A 20,864-nucleotide genomic window follows, 5' to 3' on the forward strand; every position below is an offset into this window, starting at 1 on the left:
AATGATCAAAAGCTGTCAACATGGTGGAAACAAGTCAGACCATTTAAGTGAACCCCCTGGAAGTAAGTGTCAGTTGCCACCTGTTCGTGGAGTAGAACAGGCTCCGAGTGATTGACTCCTCCAATGGCTGGTGTCCTTGTTCTTACTCATCCCGGTTTTAACAATCCAGCCTCATTGTCATCCTCTCCGAGTTTGCATTTACTCCACAGTCTGGAAGTTCTGGTTGTTTTTCTGAGCATGCTCTTTACTCTGTCTTGTTTATCTCCCCATAAAAATAAAAAAAAAAAGGCATTGTTGTCTCCATTGTACAGATGAGTAAACTAAGGCTCAAAAAGGGTGTCTTACTGAGTCACACAAATGGCACGGAGGCAGACTCAGAATCACAGCAGATGGGTCTTTGTTCCTCTGAAATGCACTTTCCTGCTCTCCTTCTGACTCAGAGCCACTCTCTAGGGCCACCTGTTTGACACAGTCACAGAGGGGCATGCAAAGAGTGGATTTAGTCTCACCTTTCTGTGAAAATAGCATCTTAGTATTGTATCTTCTCAAGGACAACTATTTCAAAGTGACTTGTTTGTCTAGTTGTTGTGGTTAAGCTCTTGCACTCAATCTGGTAACAAGTGATTTCCAACTTGGAGTACAGACAGGACTCATAGGTGCTAAACCCTCAAACGAAGAGGAGCGCTCCCAACACCCCTGTCCTGGTCTGCAGGGGAAGCCACTGTGGCTTGCGAAAGTCACAAGCTCTTCGTGACACACAGCAAGGTGCTGTCTGGCTATTTTAGAGCTGAGAAAAAACAAACAGTTCCAGAATTATTGATTTGTCCCTAGCAGAGGAAAGAATACAATTCACATTTCTGGGTTCTTGGTTTTGTCCTCTATTTCGTCATTCTTTCCTACCCTGCTCTGGGAAACTGTCAGAATTACCTCACTTTGCTACTGCTGTAATTAAAGAATAGCAATCGGTTCAATTTTATTTTATTTTATTTTATTTTATTTTTTTTAAAGATTTTATTTATTTGACAGAGAGAGCACAAGCAGAGGGAGAGAGAGGGAGAAGCAGGCTCCCTGCTGAGCAAGGAGCCCGATGCAGGACTCTATCCCAGGACCCTGGGACCATGACCCGGGCCGAAGGCAGCCGCTTAACCGACTGAGCCACCCAGGCGCCCAATCGGTTCAATTTTAATAAAGTGAGTACTGGTTATCGCTCCTTTTATGTGACATGTTTGTGATTTTTTTTCATTTTTAAGATCCAAATATTATAAAATTATTAAAAACAAAACCAATAATCAAAATCTAATCTGAGGTTTCTTTAGTTTCTCAGAGCTCTGTGGAAATTTTTTCTCTTTTTTCCTCTCTTCCTCCCTCCCTCCCTCCCTCCCTCCCTCCCTCCCTCCCTCCCTCCCTCCCTCCCTCCCTTCCTTCCTTCCTTCCTTCCTTCCTTCCTTCCTTCCTTCCTTCCTTCCTTCCTTCCTTCTCTCTTTCTCTCTCTCTCAATGTTCCCCCCCCCCCCCCAGCCCAATCTAGTAGAAATGTTTTCCATTCCTTGTGTTTGGTGTACTCCTACTGATACTCTAAAACCCAGCTTAAGTGTGACTTTTTCACTTTCCTTCTCTTTATCCCAAGTGAAGAGCTGCTTTTCTGGACCTGCAGAGTACCTAGATCATGTTTCTATCAGAGTGCCTGCCACGCTGTATTATAAATATTTGCTGCCAAACATTTATGGATCACATGGTTCCTCTACTCAAATCCTTTAGGGACTTCTCGTTAATTTCAGCATAAATTCCAAACTCCTTAGACTGAAATCCAGAATCCTTTGCTGTTAAACCCCGAGAACCTCATTCATATCTTACTATCCACACTTTTATCCTCAGCTCCAGACATAAAGCTGAGATGCCAAAAAGGGTTATGCTATTCATGTCTACATCTTTGGCCCATTTTTGCCCCAGTGCCCAGAGGACCTCCTTTCCTCCACCCTTTGCCAGGGACATCTGAATGTCACCACTCTCAGGAGCTCTTCCTGAGCCCACCTGGCTCCCAAGGTGCAACTTCCACGCTCTCCCAGGACACTCCTGGTACCATTACCACTGTGCTGAGCATTCTGCATTGAATTTGTCTCTCCCCCAGCAGACCAGAACTTTGGGGGAGAGTCTGGGTCTTCTGCCTATCTCCAACACCCAGCTGAGTGCCAGGCACTTTTTGGGTGCTCCATAAATCCTTGTTGAATTTAATAAGTTAAGAGCAGCCATGACCATTGGTGATTCCAATAGTCATTGCATGAAAAATAAAAGCTGATTTATAAACTTGTCATAGGATAACCTGTGGGCAGTTAGATGTTAATAGAACAGACTGATTCGCAAAACCATGATTACGATTGCTACCATTGCTATTTTTTTCTTCTGAGTTTTGGAGAACGAAACACAAAGATGAGTATGGCCCTATTCAGTGTGGTTGGCTTGGGCAGCCAGGCCAGAGTAATTCCCCAGAGTCCAGCCCAGGTGCTTCCTCTCAAACGAAGCTCCAGCCACACTTCACCCTTGCTTTACCTTGTCATTTGTCTACATAGGCCATTTATTTGCTTTCACTGACCAGTTCTCTCTCAACTCTGATTTTTTATTTGACTTCGGCAGGTGTAACATAATATTTTGAGGTAGTGCATGATTGTTTTAAAACAGCACTTCATTTTGCAGGTTACAAAACTAACAGAGACCCTTGAAATACCACAAAGATAATGAAGACAAAAAGTAAACACCTCTGAAGTTATAGTCAGAAGTCATTTCCCTTCTAGTTTCTGGTTACTTTCCCTCTTAATTCCTGGCAGCCTGCAATCATAGGGCTCTGGTCTCAGGCACCAAATGGTAATTTATCATCTTTCTTGGCAGGCTTCCTGCTTCATCCTGCACCTGCCTTCTTGAAAGAAAACAAGACATCAGATACTTATTCAAATAATGGAATAGCTGATCAACTAGGTCTCCACACAATAGTGAGTTATCCATGATAAAAGAACAACTTTTTCATGCATTATATGTGACATATGCATCCTTTCTCTTAAGATTTATGAACCCATGACTATTAGTATTGTTAATATAATCAAACCTTTCATAGCCTCACTCCAAAGCTTAAACTTATTATCAATTGGCTGCTGGAGGGGAGTCAATCAATTTCATAAATGCTTAAACACCTGCACTCTCTTTGGATCAGAGGAAAAAATCAATACTAAGTCTTCATTTTTCTCCAAGTACAATGCAACCAAATCTTGCTTACAAGTTTAGGAGGACTTATAATTCAGACAGCCACACTTAAAAGACATGGTGGGTTTGATCCTGAGGGGTGGTTTGTGTGTGTGTGTGTTTTAATCACTCTTCCCCTTTTTTATTCCTGAATCCTAATGAAAGAGCAGGCCACTAAGGAAAAAAAAATAAATGAAACAGGCTCTGCTGATACCATTTAGAATTAAGTTCCCTGGTTGCGGGGTGTGTATTTTGCAACAAACATTTATTATATACCTGTTAATGAGGCAGGGTGCCAGTCCCTGAATATACCTCAGTGCCTGAGACAGGGTGCTGCCTTCAGGATGCTCCTGTAGGTGAATGGACAAAGACCTGTAAACAACTTGTTCTAATGGTTATGTAAGTCAGAGTCATGTAATTGCTGAAGGTAGGGAAAAAGAAAAGAAGGACAAAAACAAAGGGAAGGAAATGAAAAAGAAAATAAAAACAAAGGAGAGCTTCTTAGATGTTAATTGCTGATACTAACGCAGGCTAGGACCTCCACTTCTGGAGGACATTTAATGTCTGCAATATACGGCGAAAATATGGAGGGAGGTGTAAGCATTCTTAAAATGCTATTAATTCCTTTTTGGTCATAGCTTTTTCCTACTTTGATATTTTGGAAAGATGTTTTTCGAAATGCAGAGGGGCTGTGTCACATGGAGGAAATGCTTACTCATCACAAAGAATTAACTGATGTTCACTTTTGCCCCTTCTGCTTTAGATCTTATTTAAATAAAATAAATGGGATGTTGCCCACAAACTTGAAGTCACCTTGGTTCCTTTTTCCCACCCCATGCCTCATCGTTCCTCCCTCTCTAGAGGCAGCTTCTTGCTGAATTTGCTGTACTCTCCCAGTTCATGTGTTTATAAGTATATGCCACTGGCTTACCCTTTGCTTTGTCATCCGTAAAAAGAAGTCATTAAGGCTAGCTGTCCTTCCAAAGGGGCTTGTTTGAGCATCAGATCCAATCCTGATGTGAAAGTGCTTTGTAAACTGTAAATTATGATGGAAAGCTTATGTATTATTTTTTAATGATGTTAACCCAATTTATGAATAATTGTGATACTGCTTATGTGCTTATAACTTTCATAAATTCTCTCTCTCACACACAGACATGCACACACACACACACACACACACACACACACTACAACTACCTTTCTTCTCCCTCTCAATCCTAGGCTCTGATATCTACCATGTTAATGTGTGTTACTGGAATAATGCCTGGCCCACAGTAGGTGCTCAGTGAGTGTTTCTTGACTGTGTGGTGTCTCTCTTTCCATCAGATGCTCAGCAGTATGAGGCCAATGTCTATTTTCATTGCTGCTGGCTCCTCACTACCTGGAATGGTCTTGCTGAATTGACTGGAACCTGAGGAAGTTTTTGGAAGTGATAGCATTCTGAGACAGGATACAGGATTTCCACAGGTGAGTGAATGATGGATGGACACTGCCGCTGGAAATACATGAGAAAAAGCTGGTGACTCTGGAAACAGGCACCCTGTGCTTCTACTCTGCTCTCTGTATGCTTCTCCCTGGATTTGGCTTAGAAGGTGTTCCTAATTAGCATATATCTTTTTAATAGTCATATTTTCTTTGTAGTTAAGTTGCAAAGCAAAATGGCTGCCAGAGGTTAGGATAATTACTGTCTGGCCTTTCTTGGAATTTTCCCCAGATACCCTAGAAGGTTATTTTTCCACTTTTTACACCTGGTGTGCTGTTTGATAGTGTGACACCTGGTGACTGGAATTTTCTAGCTCCCCACCTGCTCACAAAATATGTTATTTCTTTAATCTAAAAATACTCTATTTTTTTTAAAGATGTAGAACAGAAAAGACTGAAACTAAAAAGTTTAAACAGTCAAATTAAGTAAGAAACATTCGAGACTAACCTGAGTTCCATCTGACTAATGTTTTTACACCTGAAATCTATAGAGAAATGGAAGAGATAGAGCCCCCACTTTTGCGCATGCTTATCTTGAACAAGCTGACATTCCCTTGCTTTGCTTTTTCTTATTTTTAAAATTTCTGTAGAATTTAAAGACCACAGAGGGATACAAATACAGCTACTTTAACAATAGAGGAAAAGAACTTTGCAAAAGGGGCTGCTCAGACTAGCTAATCTAATAGAAATTTCCTATCCCGGACTTTTCTGGTAACACAGTATGTGCACATTCTCCTCAATAATAGCAGTCAGCTGGACTGGCCAGGGCTAGGCCATCTGCCTTATAACATAAAGGATGCAGACATAAATACAACCAGTCCTGCAGGTTTTGTTCTATAAGATTTCTTCCTTCCATTTTAGGTATCTAGTTTTCAGAGCTCTGGTATCATTTCCAAATAAAAATAGACTTTTGTATTGAATTATGGTGATTTGATCTTAAAGAGACCTCTCAATAACATACCTGTTTGGTGTCTTTGGAAGCTTTTTATGGGAGGTAATCAAAGGAAGACACAGTGCCTTGTCCTCTAAGAGTGCAAACTCCACCACAGATGACGTTGGCTAACTTGTCTGGACAAACGTCATGTTCTCTGCTTGTAAGGCTGGTAGGTTACACCCTGAGAGGAGTCTTCCCACCAAATGCTAATGAGAGGATATCTGTCTAAGATGGTCAAAGGTAGCCTTGGTCAACAACCTACCAAGACAAGATGTTCAGGCATGGAGGTAGATAGAGTTGTGGCGGTGGCGTGTGTCCTGTGAAAGTCAAACCAACCCACCAACATACAAACCAGTCTAAGAAATTTCAAAGGGTGGTGGCCAGCAGTGTGTATGGACTGTATTTTCTCCGACAGATGCTAGCTCCCATCTTCTCCCTTTCCCATTTGCCATGTATCCTACCCAAAGTGTGTCTCAGTTTCTACATACCCTTGGAATGACTCCAGCTACTGTCATTATGTTCAACGTCTTGACTGTCATCTGTAAAATGATGTCAGTAATAGAGGGGTGGAGGATGGGGGGATGGGTTAGCCTGGGGATGGGTATTAAAGAGGGCACGTTCTGCATGGAGCACTGGGTATTATAGGCAAACAATGAATCATGGAATGCTACACCAAAAACTAATGATGTAATGTATGGTGATTAACTTAACATAATAATAAAAAAAATGACGTCAGTAAAACCAGTCCCCTGCCCAACGCCTTGGGGCTTTTTTGAGCATCAAATAGATACTGGGTGTAAAACCCCAGTCTCTTTGTTAATTTTAAATTACTATTGAAACAATATTTATCATTTTATGATACAATTCTAAGTCTATTAAAATAGAACAAGATGAAATAGTATCAAAATATGGGAAGCATTTGTCTATCACTTTGGTAAAATGTAAACAGGTCAGGGACATAATCACTTTTGTTTGTTGTTGCATCCCCGATACCTGGCATAGCCCCTGAGACATGGAAGTCAAGGATAAGTATCTGCTGAAGGAAAGCAAGTATTGCAAAGAATAAGCAGTGATGTTGCTTGGGCCTCTTTGCCTAGGTAGCCAGGTCAATAAAGGAGAGGGGGAGAAACCATCAGAGATGAAAATAATCATCTCATCAAATGAAAGCAGCATATGATCAGAGTGTGCTGTAGCTTTAGCTTTAGACTTTAATTTTGGAGTTATAAATAAACAACTGTTTTTTAGCCCTGAAATGCATCTGTTTTCTATTCTTCTTTGGGACAGACCCTACAAATTCCAGTCTTTAAGCAAACTAAGGAAAAGATGGAATAACCTGCTAAGTTGTGGATTTATGAATGGGAAATGGCAGGCTTCAGGAATTTATAGGCTAAACCTAGTTTAAATTGCATAGAGGGGCACTGAAACCCATTATTCAGTGAGCTAATATGTATGTGTAGAGGGCCTACTGTGTGCCGGGGCTGTGCTGGGGACTGCGGGTGCCAAGGTCCATAGGGCTCTCTCGTTGGCTCATTGGAATTGTGCTGATTAGACGGTGGTGGCTCATTTCCTTTCTTAATCCTCTGGGACACAGCAGTCAATGGAGTGGTCCACTCTGAATTAAACCCCTTCCTCTTCTAACCATCTCAACATTATCCATGACGACGATTTATTTCATTTTAGATTGGGTACAGTGACGGAATTCATTCTACTGCTGCAGCACTGCCCTGCCTCTATGACCTAAAGCCAGGCAGAGCTTTGAGTGTGTGTTTACTCCAGGAATGCGTTTTAGAAGTATCGTCACTCTCTCAGATTTGAAGCTAACAATGCAGAGCATTAAGGAAATACATTTCAAGACAGGGTACGTGCTGATGGCATGAACTCCACCAGAACTCAGTTTTTTTTGGGGGGGGGGGGCCGACATGTTTCACAAGTGAGAAACATAGAGGACAGGTAACCCACCCTCAAGCCTGGTGCTAGAGGATGAAAAACAGCCTCACTCTAATAAGGAATGGCCCCAGGGGACAGTCAGGTTTCAGTTAAAAGAGCAAAAGTGAAGAGGATGTTCAAAGAAAAGGTTGCCAATATGGGGCATTTGGCTGCTGACCAGTCTTTCCCAAGCTGCTGGGGAAGGGTCTGGAGTCTTGAAGGAGATTGAATCAGATCAGGGGATGTACAGAGATGTAAAGGGGTGAGAGTCAGACGACATGGGAGGTCCTGGGGTCATCACTAAGTATGCAAGGGCACGTCAGTGTTAGACTTATGGTCTCAGATGCAAGCCAGGGTGGGAAGGCTGAGAATGTGTGGAGCAGGAGGAGCACAGAGCCTTGCGGGGAACACGTGACCAGGCTGCCAAGGGTCAATATCTTCCTGGAGCATTAATGGCTCTGTGGGTGTCCCCTTGCCCCCCGGTTCAGTCCAGATAGAAAAGATGACATCATGGCAGGCCAGCAGTGAAGAGACTACTAAAAAGTTTAAAATAGAGAGCTATTATGGCTTTACTTAAATCAAATTTTTTTCTTGTGGGTGGCTGTTCAGCTTGGCCACCTGCTCAGTGTACCTTGAATAGAAGGTATTCTTAAGATAACATTCCTTTTCACTCCCCTTTTATACATGCATATGTGTTTGTTTTATAAAATTGGATATGCAGAAAAAATAAAAGAAGAAAAGTAAAACCACAGGTAATTCTATTACTAAAAAACAGACCAAACTCATCAGTGTGTTTATAATCACACTTACAAGTTTGGTCTACTTTTTTTCAGACTAGAATGTACTACCTCACATGCTCAGTTTCATTTTACTGAATTGAAATTAGACTGTAGGCTATTTAACCTTTTAAAAACCTGACATAGTAGGGAACCAATAAATAGTTGTTGAATGAGGGGAAAACTGAAAATTACAGAATTTAATATAGAGTTAAATCTTTTAAAAAAGTAATTAAACAAATGTATTTCCATTCGAAGACTAATTTCCTGTATATAAATATAAACAGAAAATCTTTGCAGAACTTTTGCATAAAGAGGGATGCATATATGGGGATGCCCGGGTGGCTCAGTTGGCTAAGCATCTGCCTTCGGCTCAGGTCATGATCCCAGGGTCCTGGACTCTAGTCCCACATCGGGCTCCTTGTTTGGTGAGGAGCCTGCTTCTCCCTCTGCCTGTCACTCCCCCTGCTTGTGGGCTCTCTCTCCCTCTGATAAATAAATAAATAAAAATCTTAAAAAAATACTCATATGAATTTTGATGGGGAAATAATTTACAAATAATTAGGAATTACGACAATTACTCTTAGGGTAATATACTCTCTTAAACAGAGACAGAGTTTTGGACCCTAGTGAGAAACAGCAAATGAAATGGTAATAAAATGCTAAAGATGTAAATGATACAACTAAGAAATTTTGTAGCAAGTGTTATGTTTATCGTGTGTGACACTCTTAAATTTCTTGAAGGAAAATATCAGAAGAAATAATACTCTATTTTTAGGAAAACTATCCTCAACCTCCTAAAGGTGAGAATTCAGCAGAATACTAAGGTGGACATGAAAACTAGCTGAGTTTGGCACTATTGCTGAGACTCAAGGTATGCCTTCAAATCCACCACTATATTAAGGTGGAAAAACTCACCTCAACTTCTTGGAAATGATTTCTGAAAACGTCATGCAAAAACAGATATGCATTTGCATGGCATCCTAATTGCGAGTTTCATATTTTGGCAAGGCTCTGAAGATCTCTTTGCCTACATTTAGTGAGGACCACATGATATTCAGTAAATTAATCTCTTGGCTATTTTTGTTTGGGCTCTTATTATTATTATTAATTTTTAATTTGCTGGGTCACCTTGTACTCTCTGCCACTGGTTAGCATATCCTAATTTTCCCAAGGAACATTTGAGTAGAAAATCATTTACTTAAGACAACCTTAATGCCCGTGACTTAGAAGCTTCTCTCAGAAGCCAAAAGAGCAGAACTAATACAGAAAGCTTGATGTATCTGGTTGCCTGGGCAAGTCAACTTGCCTTGCATATGTGAAGATATTAAATTCCTATCCAGTTAATTAAAAGAGCTTCTTCATGTGTCAATGCAAGACCTACTCCATAAACGAGGCATTAGGGGTTTACTCATATTTCAGGACACAGCATACTCTCCAAGTTTCTCACACTTTTAAAATTTGTTTTTTATTTTGTTTTTTGTTTGTTTGTTTGTTTTGGAAGTGTCTGCTGGTCACCTGTGCATTTCTTGGCAGCAGACTACAAATTTTTATTAAAAAATAAAGTTGATGTAGTTCTATAATGATGTTTTTGGGAGAGATAACTGGTTGATTTTAATTTATTCAGATTATATGAGTTTTCCTTTCCTCTGATGTTAAGATGAAAATGTACCGGTTCAATTTCAAACAGAGCAATGGCAGTATTTTATGGAGAAACTGCAGAGTAGTAAGTAAGAGACCAGGTGCTACTGTTCAACAGACACAGATGTAAGTCCTCACTCCATTACTTACTATGCAATTGACCTTGACCTTGGGAAAGTTACCTAATTCCTCCTAACCTCAATGTGCCAACCATAAACTGAGGATGGTAATTGCACTTCCCTCACAAAGTTGTGTTCAGGATTAACTCCTATAATTCATATAAAGTGTTCAGTACAGTGTCTGGATCATGATAAAGGCTCCAGCAGCTACTATTATTACTACTTTTGGCCAGAGACAGAAGAATACCTGAGAATTTTTTTAAGCGCTTTCATGAATACTATTGCATTTTATCATCAAATGAGAAGAGGGTGGAGTCACTCACAATGAACCTTTGACAAAAGACTACATTGCAATTAAATTTCCTTACCTTCCATGCCAAAGTCTTCTATTTTACCTTCGTGGATAGTCTAAAACAAAACAAAACAAAACAAAACAAAACAAAACAAAACAAAACCCTGTATGAAAAACTGAACATCTCAAAATATAAAGTTATTTTATATATAACAAGGTAAGACAACAAATTGCGAGAGAATAGATCTTGTTATAGTCCAATTCCAGTTCATGGTCTTTGTATTAATAGTGAAATCTGAGACCTGACTAAAACATAATCAACTAAAACAATTATGACTCAGGGTTCTAATTCTCATTTATGTCTTTCTGTTTCTGATTCTTTATGCAGTTGGCCTATAAGTTTACCTTAATTATTACAACTTTCCAATAAATCCTGGTGTCTGGTAGGGTGAGGACACCATCTTGTCTCTTTTTTTAAAGTTCTTAAAAAAATTTTTATTAATATATAATGTATTATTTGTTTCAGGGATACAGGTCAGTGATTCATCAGTCTTACACAATTCACAGCGCTCACCATAGTACATACCCTCCCCAATGTCCATTATCCAGCCACCCATCCCTCCCACCCCCCTCCACTCCAGCAACCCTCAGTTTGTTTCCTGAGATTAAGAGTCTCTTATGGTTTGTCTCCCTCTCTGGTTTCATCTTGTTTCATTTTTCCCTCCATTCCCCTATAGTCCTCTGTCTTGTTTCTCAAATTCCTCATATCAGTGAGATCATATGATACTTGTCTTTCTCTGATTGACTTATTTCGCTCAGCATAATACCCTCTATTTCCATCCATGTTGTTGCAAATGGCAAGATATCATTTTTTTTGATGGCTGCCTAATATTCCATCACACACACACACACACACACACACACACACACACACACACACACACACATATATATACCACATCTTCTTTATCCATTCATCTGTTGATGGACATCTAGGCTCTTTCCATAGTTTGGCTCTTGTGGACATTGCTGCTATAAACATTGGGGTGCATGTGTCCCTTTGGATCATTACATTTGTATCCTTGGGGTAAATACTCAGTAGTTCAATTGCTAGGTCATAGGGTAGCTCTATTTTCAACTTTTTGAGGAACCTTCATACTGTTTTCCAGAGTGGCTGCACCAGCTTGCATTCCCACCAACAGTGTAGGAGGTTACCCCTTTCTCCACATCCTCACCAAAATCTGTCTTTTCCTAACTTGTTAAACTTAGCCATTCTGATTGATGTGAGGTGGTATCTCATTGAGGTTTTGATTTGTATTTCCCAGATGCTGAGTGATGTTAGGCACTATTTCATGTATCTGTTGGCCATTTGGATGTCTTCTTTGGAGAAATGTCTGTTCATGTCTTCTGCCTATTTCTTGATGGGATTATTTATTCTTTGGGTGTTTGATAAGTTTTTTTTAAGATTTTATTTATCTATTTGACAAAGAGAGACACAATGAGTGAGGGAACACAAGCAGGGGGAGTGGGAGAGGGAGAAGCAGGCCTTCCGCTGAGCAGGGACCCCGACGCGGGGCTTGATTCCGGGACCCTGGGATCATGACCTGAGCTGAAGGCAGACGCCCAACCGACTGAGCCACTCAGGTGCCCTGAGTTTGATAAGTTCTTTATAGAGTTTGGAAACTATGCCTTTATCTGATATGTCATTTGCAAATATCTTCTCCCATTCTGTCGGTTATCTTTTGGTTTTGTTGACTGTTTCCTTTGCTGTGCAAAAGCTTTTTATCTTGATGAAGTCCCAGTAGTTCATTTTGGCCCTTGCTTCCCTTGCCTTTGGCGATGTTTCTAGGAAGAAGTTGCTGCGGCTGAGGTCGAAGAGGATTCCTGTCTCACATTTAGGTCTTTCATCCATTTTGAGTCTATTTTTGTGTGTGGTGTAAGGAAATGGTCCGGTTTCATTCTTCTGCATGTGGCTGTCCAATTTTCCCAATACCATTTGTTGAAAAGACTGTCTTTAGTCCATTGGACATTCTTTCCTGCTTTGTCAAAGATTAGTTGACCATAGAGTTGAGGGTCCATTTCTGGGCTCTCTCTTCTGTTCCATTGATCTATGTGTCTGTTTTTGTGCCAGTACCATACTGTCTTGATGATGACAGCTTTGTAATAGAGCTTAAAGTCCGGAATTGTGATGCCACGAGCTTTGCTTTTCTTTTTCAACGTTCCTCTGGCTATTCAGGGTCTTTTCCGGTTCCATACAAATTTTAGGATTATTTGTTTCATTTCTTTGAAAAAAGTTGATGGTATTTTGATAGGGATTGGATTGAATGTGTAGATTGCTTTAAGTAGCATAGACATTTTCATAATATTTGTTCTTCCAATCCATGAGCATGGAACGTTTTTCCATTTCTTTGTGTCTTCCTCAATTTCTTTCATGAGTGTTCTATAGTTTTCTGAGTACAGATTCTTTGCATCTTTGGTTAGCTTTATTCCTAGTTATCTTACGGTTTTGGGTGCAGTCATAAATGGGATCAACTCCTTAATTTCTCTTTCTTCTGTCTTGTTGTTGGTATATAGAAATGCAACTGATTTCTATGCATTGATTTTATATCCTGATACTTTACTGAATTCCTGCATGAGTTCTAGCAGTTTTGAGGTAGAGTCTTTGGAGTTTTCCACATAAAGTATCATATCATCTGTAAAGAGTGAGAGTTTGACTTCTTCTTTGCTGATTCGGGTGCCTTTTATTTCCTTTTGTTGTCTGATTGCTGAGGCTAGGACTTTTAGTACTATGTTGAATAGCAGTGGTGATAGTGGACATCCCTGCCATGTTCCTGACCTTAGGGGAAAAGCTCTCAGTTTTTCCCCATTGAGAATGATACTCGCTGTGGGTTTTTCATAGATGGCTTTTACGATACTGAAGTATGTACCCTCTATCCCTGAAGAGTTTTAATCAAGAAAGGATGCTGTACTTTGTCAAATGCTTTTTCTGCATCTATTGAGAGGATCATATGGTTCTTGTTCTTTCTTTTATTAATGTATTGTATCACATTGACTGGTTTATGGATGTTGAACAAAACTTGCAGCCCAGGAATAAATCCCACTTGGTCGTGGTGAATAATCCTTTTGGTGTACTGTTGGATCTTATTGGCTAGTATTTTGGTGAGAATGTTTGCATTCATGTTCATCAGGGATATTGGTCTGTAATTCTCCTTTTTGATGGGGTCTTTGTCTGGTTTTGGGATCAAGGTAATGCTGGCCTCATAAAATGAGTTTGGAAGTTTTCCTTCCATTTCTTTTTTTTTTGGAACAGTTTCAGAAGAATAGGTATTAATTCTTCTTGAAATGTTTGGTAGAATTCCCCTGGGAAGCCATCTGGCCCTGGACTTTTGTTTGTTGGGAGATTTTTGATGACTGCTTCAATTTCCTTAGTGGTTATAGGTCTGCTCAGGTTTTCTATTTCTTCTTGGTTCAGTTTTGGTAGTTGATACATCTCTAGGAATGCATTCATTTCTTCCAGATTGTCTAATTTGCTGGCATAGAGTTGCTCCTAATATGTTCTTATAATTGTTTGTATTTCTTTGCTGTTGGTTGTGATCTCTCCTCTTTCATTCATGATTTTATTTATTTGGTCATTTCTCTTTTCTTTTTGATAAGTCTGGCCAGGGCTTTATCAATTTTACTAATTCTTTCAAAAACCAGCTCCTAGTTTCGTTGACCTGTTCTACTATTCTTTTGGTTTCTATTTCATTGATTTCTGCTCTGATGTTTATTATTTCTCTTCTGCTGGGTTTAGGCTTTATTTGCTGTTCTTTCTCCAGCTCTTTTAGGTGTAGGGTTAGGTTGTGTATTTGAGACCTTTCTTGTTTCTTGAGAAAGGCTTGTATTGCTATATACTTTCCTCTTAGGACTGCCTTTCCTGCATCCCAAAGATTTTGAACCGTTGTGTTTTCATTTTCATTTGTTTCCATGAAATTTTTAAATTCTTCTTTAATTTCCTGGTTGACCCATTCATTCTTTAGTAGGATGCTCTCTAGCCTCCATGTATTTGAATTCTTTCCACTTTTCTCTTGTGATTGAGTTCTAGTTTCAAAGCATTGTGGTCCCAAAAATATGCAGGGAATGATTCCAATCTTTTGGTACCAGTTGAGACCTGATTTGTGACCCAGGATGTGATCTATTCTGGAGAATGTTCCATAGGCACTAGAGAAGAATGTGTACTCTGTTGCTTGGGGATGGAATGTTCTGAATATATCTGTGAAGTCCATCTGGTCCAGTGTGTCATTTAAAGCCTTTATTTCCTTGTTGATCTTTTGCTTAGATGATCTGTCCATTTCAGTCAGGGGGGTGTTAAAGTCCCCTATTATTGTATTATTGTCGACGTGTTTCTTTGATTTTTTTTATTAACATACGATGTATTATTTGTTTCAGAGGTATAGGTCTGTGATTAATCAGTCTTAAACAATTCACAGTGCTCACCATAGTACATACCCTCCCCATTGTCCATCACCCAGTGATTTTGTTATTAATTGGTTTATATAATTGGCTGCTCCCATGTTAGGAGCATAGATATTTACAATTGTTAGATCTTCTTGTCGGATAGACCCTTTAAGTATGATGTAGTGTCCTTCCTCATCTCTTATTATAGTCTCTTTGGTTTAAAATCTAATTTGTCTGTTATGAGGTTTGCCACCCCAGCTTTCTTTTGATGTCCATTAGCATGGTAAGTGGTTTTCCACCCCCTCACTTTAAATCTGGAGGTGTCTTTGGGTCTAAAATGAGTCTTTCTCTGAAGCCTCTTCTCCCTTTTCCTCCAGCTCTGAAGACTTCTTCCTGAGTCTCTAAGTTCTTCACCTCCTCTGGTTCATCAATCTTTATTTCTTTCACAAATAGAAAGCTCAAGCCATCACTGGCTTCCCCCTCAGCTCCATGTTTCAAATCTAGTAGAGTTTTTTCCACTTTTTCGTGAATCCCATACCTTCTTCCTTTCTTTATTTTTTCCTTTTGTGGGAGTACATCTTTCAGTAATTCGTTCATAAACGGTTTTTGGCTAATAAAATTGCTGAGACTTTGCATATCTGAAAAAGTCCTTACTTCACTATCATACTTAAATATTAATTTAACTTGGCATAGAAGTTTAGGTTCAAAATCATTTTCCCTCAGAATGTTGAAGACATTAGTCCATTGCTTATTAATGTCCAGTGTTGCTGATGAAGAGTCTGCCGCCAAGGTAAGTACTGCTCCTTCATCTTCTCTGGAGTTTTTTAGAATTTTCTCTTTATTCTTTAAATTCTGAGGGATTTTTCCTCTCTTTTTTCTTTGACCAGTTCATCCTCTCCAATCTTTTGGTTCTCTCGTGTTACTTCTGTATGGATGCTATGATCTCCGCAAGTGTTGTTGTCAATACTGCTTGTGGCTTCTTCCATACTTTCCATGACTTTGTCATTTTGTGATTCATCATGGGACAATTCCGTACCTTGGTTCATACTGTACTCTTCAGCTTTGTCTAATTTGCTACTCAGCTCACTTCTTTCTTTTCTTTTACAAGTCAAATTTTCAGTATCTTCAGCTATTTCAGAGTTTGCTCCTTCTATTTTCTCTGCCAACCCTGTTTTTTTGTGTGGCTAAACCTTTTATCTGTGGCCACTCCTTTTTGGTACTGGAGTTGTTTACATTTTTCACTTCAGGTATTTTACTTTCTACTCCTAAAATTTCCTTTAGGTCCTTTTTAAGGGATTCCCTTATCTCTTCAACCATTAAGTCCAGATTTTCCAACAAGCCTTTAAACTTCATCAGCGTAACTGCTGACATGTCTTTGCATTTTAAACCTAATATCTGAGCCATCTCCTGGTCAGTTTCTATCAACTGAATTCTTTCCCTATGGATGCTATTTTCCTGTTTCTTTGCAAGTCTAGCAATTTCTGACTCTACAATGAACACTGTGGTTACGTTGGTTTATTTTATTTTCCTGAAGAGTAATTTTTCTTCTTGCAGGTCTGCTAGACTCCCCCAAACTCAAAAACCTTTAAAATACATAGATCATCCAGTGAAGGCCATTCACCAGGAAGAAAGTTCTCTGCAGAATAGGACTCAATCTTCCACACAGCTGCCTCAGTGCCTGGAGAAGGGATCCAACCTGAGGACTCACACATGCGTGCCAAGGGAGGAGGAAGGACGGCTTCAGCAAGTTTTGCTCTGAATTAAAATTATGTTAAATTGATAGATTAATTTGAACACTGCCACCCCAGCTTTCTTTTGATGTCCTTTAACATGGTAAATGGTTTTCCACCCCCTCACTTTCAATCTGGTGGTGTCTTTGGGTCTAAAATGGGTCTCTTGCAGACAGCATATAAAATGTGGTATATATATATGATGGAATATTATGCAGCCATCAAAAACCCCTGAAATCTTGCCATTTGCAATGCCGTGGATGGAACTAGAGGGTATTATGCTAAGTGAAATAAGTCAATTAGAGAAAGACATGTATCATATGATCTCACTGATATGAGGAATTCTTAATCTCAGGAAACAAACTGAGGGTTGCTGGAGTGGTGGGGGGTGGGAGGGATGGGGTGGCTGGGTGATAGACATTGGGGAGGGTATGTGCTATGGTGAGCCCTGTGAATTGTGTGATTGTTGAATCACTGACATGTACCTCTGAAACAAATAATACATTATATGTTTAAAAAAAAAAGAGAAGATACTAGGAAGGGAAAAATAAAGGGGGGAAATCGGAACGGAAGACTAACCATGAGAGACTATGGACTCTGAGAAACAAACTGAGGGTTCTAGAGGGGAGGGGTTTGGGGGGATGGGTTAGCCTGGTGATGGGTATTAAAGAGGGCACGTACTCAATGGAGCACTGGGTGTTTTATGCAAGCAATGAATCATGGAACACTATATCAAAAACTAGTGATGTAATGTATGGTGATTAACATAATAAAATTAAATTAAAAAAAGATTAATTTGAGGAAACTTGATATGTTTATACTGTTGAATCTTCCCATCCATGAATATAGTCTCTTTCCTTTTATTTTAACCAGTTTTTGTGTCTTTAAATGAAGTTTTATAATTTTTTTTCCATTAAAATTTTGCACATTTTGACTTATGTTTGTACCTAGGTATCATATAGGTTTTGATGTTATTATCAAAGTTACCTATCTGACCTTTCAGAATGAAGCAGGTTTCAGGAAAGCTTTTCTATTGTCACAAAGCTCCCTGATTGTTTTTGTTTATATAAGGAAACATACTTTTTTTGTACATTGATCTTATATCCAGAACTTTAAAAATCCTTATTAGTTCTAATAGTTTGTATCATCTCTTGGACCATCATGTCTGAATTAAAACACTTTTTAATACTTTCTTTTTAATATATTTTTTGCTTTTAAACTTTTGTACTGGTTTGAGCCCTGGTATAATGTTGAATAGAAGTGGTGATGGGGCATCTCTGACTTGTTCATGACTTCAAATTGAATGCTTTATCATGAAACATACATTTGCTCCAGGTTTTTGGTATGTGACATATTTCTTGCCATTTTGATCACATTTTGATCTACATTATGTTATCTACATTATCAGAGCATCCACCTATAACATAATATTCTCTGTCCCTTAAGCTCTTCTTTAGTCTTAGGCCTCCATTCATTTAGGTTGTTTGAAACTTCCTCTGTAGTAAATTCCTCAGGAAGGGCCCTTTGGAATAGTATTCCATTAGATCTTGTATGTTGATAACAGTTCATCTGTGTCTGGTATTCTTTAAAGTCAGTTTTAATGAGTATGAAAACTGTTGTTCATACTTTTGTTGCTTAAATATCTTAGTGATGCTATCGATTTTCTTTAGGAATAAAATATTGCTTTTAAAAGTCTGGTATAAATCTAATAGATTTCCTTTATAAGTCACATGATCTTTTTTACTAGATGCCCAAAGGATTTTTTTCCCTTCTTTAAAGTTTGTTGATTTTACTAGGATTTTTCTTAGATATTGGTCATTTTAAGTCAGTAATATCAGGTAGTCAGTATGATGTTTCAATATGTGGTTTCAAACATTGAAAAAAATCAGAGGAAGTTTTTTTTAATTAAAAATATTTGTACTTGTTCTATTCTTTTGCTCTGGTTTTAGTCATCAGGGACTCCTAATATCTGTATGTTAGATCTTCTTTGTCCATATTTGTATTCGTCACTTTCCTTTAACCCTTTTTAATATCTTTATTTCCTCTGATTAAAAAAAATCCTTTTCATTTTCTATTTCTTTTAATTCATTCGTTGTGTGTTTTTTCCACCAGTATTCTTCTATTTTGCCCTTAATATCTTAAAGCATATTTTCTTTTATTTTGAATTCTTTCCTGAATTCTGTTATTTTAGGTCTCAGCTTGAAAAATTCTGATTCATGTTGTTTTTTTCATATCCTGTATAATTTTCTTAATGGGTTTTAACTAATTTTGAAATGGTAAGTTCCGTGCTGATCTGTTTGTGGACATACTTTTCTGGCTTTCATAATCTCTAGAAATGTTATGCTCCTTATTGCCTCATTTCTTATAACTTTATATGGGATTTGACCTTGATACTTCTCTGTTGCCCATATTTACATGAAATTAGTTATCCTGGCCTTTTAGACTGAGGCAGGATTCAGGAAAGCTTTTCTAATGTCACAAAGCTCCCTCTTCTGTTATTTTTATGTAATGTTAAAACATATGGCTGCTTGCTCCCTAAGATTTTCTGTCTTCTTTACTCCCCTTCGGTCTGAATCTTCTCTTTTTTAATCTTAATTTTCCTTAAATTGTTCAATTTCATTCTACTTCTAGTAATTTCTCCACAGCATGGTTTCTTTATTGAAAGGAAGCCCATTTCAGGATTGAGAGTTCATAAGGGTTAAACTGCTCCAACCCGTTCAGTAACTTTGGTTTTAGAGAGAGAAAAATTCATTCTTGGTTACATCTGGTTGTCTCAAATTAGCCCACTGTACTTCCTAATAAAAAACTATCAGTTCTTTTGGGGTTCTGGTCAACATTAGACACAACACTATTCGCTTTCCTGTAATTTGTCCTGCACAGATGCGAATACCATGTGTGTCTTGTGGCTGTTGGTGGTTTGTCTCCATTTGCTTGTTTTGGGGGATACATTGTTGCCTACTTCTGTTGTAATTTTGTACACGGATCTTTGGTTTTGCCATTTAATTGCTATGACTGCTTTAATGTCCGGGGTGGGGGGGATTCAAACAAGAGCAAAACTACACTGCCGCCATCACTACCATCTTCCCAGAATTTCCAGATTGCACTTTAAAAACAAAAACTACAAATACAGTAACACATTGAATTATTTTTTAATAACCATTCAATTATTTTTTTAATAAGAGGTGTACCTATGACCCAGTTATGTGGAAAATTTTAATATAAAGGGATAGAAGAAGATATACCACGCATTTATAAATCAAAATGTAACTGGAATAACAATATTAACTTAAATTACATAGACTTTAAGACAAAAAGCATTATTAGTAAAAAAAATATATCTTACATAGAAAACAATTCACCAGGAAGTATATAAATCATGAATGGTTTTCCCTAAGAAAATAACCGTTAAAACTGCATAGAGCAAAAACTGAATGAATTGCAAAGAGAAATCGACAAATCTGTAATTTACAGGGACAATTTTAACATATCAATCCCATGCATAGTAAGATGATCAAAGTTGGTCTAATGAATATATAGAGAGAATCCTTCATTAAACAGTTACAGAATATATTATTTAAAGATGTATGGAAGTTTATAAAATAGGAATCTGTAGAAGGTCACAAATGAAAACTTAATAAATATCAGGATTAATATTACACAGGCCACATTCTTCAACCACAAAACAAAACAATTGGACAGAAAGATTATCCCTCTTTCCAAATCCACATGCTTGGAAATTTAAAAAACACACATAATATACTATGAAACGAAGGAATATAATGAAAATTTAAAATATTTAGAACTTGAGAAGGAAAACATTTATTGCAAAACTTAAGGGATGTAGCTAAAGCTGTAGTCTGAAATGTATATGCCCAAAAGAAAGATAAAAATTAATAAGTTAAGTGTGCCACTCAAGAAGTTAAAAAAAAAAAAAAGAATCACAGAATGAACTCAAGGAGGAAAAAGAGAACACTATTTTGAAAAAAAAAACCACTTATAAAACAGAAAAAAAGAGGAGATTTTAAAAAGATAAAAGATGGTTCTTTGTGAATTATCGAGTAGCCAAAATTCTAGCAAGACTCATTCTTGTAGAGTTCACACAACCCTGTTGTATTTTTTAAAGATTTTTTTTTTGAACCTAGTTCATTTGCAACAATGTAGAAAAATTCATGGCACTTCTTTGAGACCCTTTGATACTTTACTTCCCTCAATGCTGCATTTCTTGCATGCAAAAAAAAAAATACAAAGAAATCCTTACATGAATATACCTCTTCTGTTATCAGGAAAACAAATA

The 20,864-nt window shown here is 38.2% G+C and overlaps 1 long non-coding RNA gene across 1 annotated transcript; it reads left to right on the forward strand.

Moving 5' to 3' along the window:
• The first annotated feature begins 924 nt into the window (after nt 1-924).
• On the forward strand, nt 925-16,717 carry LOC113923180. Its single transcript, XR_003520199.2, has 4 exons — nt 925-1,190; nt 2,883-2,983; nt 4,560-4,700; nt 16,395-16,717. It is a non-coding gene; the product is annotated as an uncharacterized LOC113923180 (long non-coding RNA).
• The last annotated feature ends 4,147 nt before the right edge of the window (nt 16,718-20,864 follow it).

Source organism: Zalophus californianus, chromosome 9, assembly GCF_009762305.2.
Source record: "Zalophus californianus isolate mZalCal1 chromosome 9, mZalCal1.pri.v2, whole genome shotgun sequence".
Lineage (NCBI taxonomy): Eukaryota > Metazoa > Chordata > Mammalia > Carnivora > Otariidae > Zalophus > Zalophus californianus.